The following is a 2,398-nucleotide window of genomic DNA, read 5'->3' as shown; positions in this document are numbered from 1 at the left end:
AGACACAATTCTTAAATTTATTATCTCAGTATATTAGACAAAGTAGAGAAAGTACACTTTTAATGCAGCACTGAATGCTGTAGAAGCTGAAAGTTAAATGAAACAAAACACTATAGCCACAATGATCACCAGCTAAAACCCAAAATAAGCAAGATGTGAGCTAAGACAAACAAAAATAGACAAATCACCAGCTAAAATCTAAAAGAAGCAGAACATTAGCTTAAATATACAAAAAAGCTAAAACCAAAAGAAGCAGAACACTATAGCTAAACAGAGCACAAGCTAAAATATTTGAAACATAAGCTTAAAGCTAAAATAAGCAGAACACTAGCTAAAATATACAGAACATTAGCCAAAAAGCAAAACAAGCGTAATGTTAAATAGCTAAAATAGACAGCTCACGAGCTAAAACCTAAAATAAGCTGAACACTAGCTAAAATATACAGAACAGCTAAAAAAAAACAAACAAACAAAAAATCAGAACACTAGCTATGAAAGCCAAAAGCTTAAATAAGCAAAACACAAGTTTAAGGGTAAATGAAGCAAAAGACCTAAACAGAACACTAGCTAAAATGTACAGTTTACCAGCTAAACCCTAAAAAAGCAGAATACTTGCTTAAAGAAGTAAAACACTTGCTAAAAGTTTAAAAAGAACATTAGCTAAAAAGTAAAAAAAAATGCCAGCTGAAAGTAAAAACTGTAGCTAAAAGCATCAAAAAGCTAAGTGAATGCTAAAACTAGCCCATTACAAACTAAAGGTACCAAAACTGACACCAAATCCTGTTTTTGCATTTGAAATTAGCACAAACAGGCCCTATGTCTCACAACAGTTTATTCTTCCTCTGCACCAAATTTTTTTATTATTGTTTCATTATTATTATTAATTCAAGTTAGCAACCATATCCTGATAAACTAAACTGTTTGACAGCCTTGACTTCAAAATGACCAGATTATTCAGAGGTCAGGTTTTAAATCTACATTTTCTTAATTGATCAGATTTTTCATTATTTATTGTTTTAAATTGTGAAGACTGAGCATGTAGTGCAGGAAGAAGCAGCAGTGGTTTCACTGGATGCTTGCAGTCAGAGGCTGTAATCTAACAGGTCTGCAGCCTCAGGCACACAGACAGCAGGGAGGCGCTTCTCCTGTCCGCTGCTAGGTGGCGCTGAAGCATCCTGAGAGAGCGGCAGTCCACGTCCTGACTTCTCCCCTCACCTTCCTCTGTGGCTCTCCTCTCCGAGCTTCATACTGATTTACTCCCAGCCAGTGCGCACAGTTGGGTTTGTCATAGTCGCCGAAAGCTCCAGCTTTTCCTTTTCTTTTCTTTTTTTGCCTTTTTTTTAACTGGGGGACGCAAGTAACTTCTTTTGTCTTTTTTTAAACCCTTCCTGTGGAGCTTTTCTCTGGAAAAACCCTCCTGTGTTCTTTCAGAAATTCTCCTGGATATTCTTCTTCTTTTTATTTTTATTTTTTAATTTTTGGTGTGGAAGAGGTGGTTTGGGTTTTTCCAGCTCGGACGGGACCGTGATGTAGGAGGACGCCTGCCTGTCCCCGCTGGGCTTAAAGGGATGTAAAAAATAAAAATAAATAAATAAACACAAGGGGGACGTTGGTGCTGGATACGAGCCGCTGCTTTTATTTTTTAAATTCTTTTTATTTTTTAAATTTTGCCTTCTCCGCCTCACTTCAACCATCACCTCCGCTCGCGACGTCGACCACGAGCGCCCGGGGATCTTCTTGCATGGAGGGGGAGGGAGGCGGAGGAGGAGGAGGAAGGGGGACCAGGATATTTCACCTGGAGTTTGGATCCTGTCAAGTCGTGCGCAACGCCGGACTGAGGAAGAGACGCTGGCTTTAAAAAAAGAAAACAAACGCGGTAAGTTGACGCTCTCTGCGTGTTTTTTGCGCGCAAACATCCCCGCAGCGGCTAATCTTTGCGCCCTCAATTTAACCTGCTGCGTTCAGGTGCGATCGGGATGGATGATGGATGCTCCTTTGTGCGGAGAAGGTTCCCGAGGAAAGTTTTAGACCTCTCCTTTCATTTAGTCAAATTAACAGAAACAATACATGTCGCTTGAGAAAAGCGTGAGTGTTTTTTTTTAAAGAGGTGCCTGAGTGAAATGATGAAATGTAGCAGTATAGTAGTGCAGGGGCCTGTGCTTTATGAGGGCAGGTGCAGCAGTGTGAGCATCTGAATATTTTATACTGTTCTGTAGGGAAGAAAGGCCTGCAGCATGCTGAGTTTTCATGTTTCACTGGAGAAAGCCTTCAGGTTTGCATTTCTGCAAACTAAACGTGGTATGACTTGATCCTTCAAGACACTCTATCTATCTATCTATCTATCTATCTATCTATCTATCTATCTATCTATCTATCTATCTATCTATCTATCTATCTA

At 39.5% G+C, this 2,398-nt stretch overlaps 1 protein-coding gene across 24 annotated transcripts in view; it reads left to right on the top strand.

The window, feature by feature from the left end:
* The first annotated feature begins 1,249 nt into the window (after positions 1-1,249).
* LOC106514838 (latrophilin-3) overlaps positions 1,250-2,398 on the top strand; it is a 341,417-nt gene continuing 340,268 nt past the window's right edge. For 11 of the 24 annotated variants that reach the window (XM_014004292.1, XM_014004305.1, XM_014004307.1 and 8 more), the window contains exon 1: positions 1,251-1,876. The gene's annotated coding sequence lies outside the window, so the exon portion shown is untranslated. Of the gene's footprint in view, positions 1,877-2,398 lie in introns of all 24 variants that reach the window. The other 13 variants (XM_014004311.1, XM_014004313.1, XM_014004306.1 and 10 more) reach the window with 2 other exon arrangements.

This window comes from Austrofundulus limnaeus, unplaced genomic scaffold (assembly GCF_001266775.1).
Source record: "Austrofundulus limnaeus strain Quisiro unplaced genomic scaffold, Austrofundulus_limnaeus-1.0 Scaffold23, whole genome shotgun sequence".
NCBI classification, from domain to species: Eukaryota; Metazoa; Chordata; class Actinopteri; order Cyprinodontiformes; family Rivulidae; genus Austrofundulus; species Austrofundulus limnaeus.
This window is presented reverse-complemented; position numbering and strand designations above follow the sequence as displayed.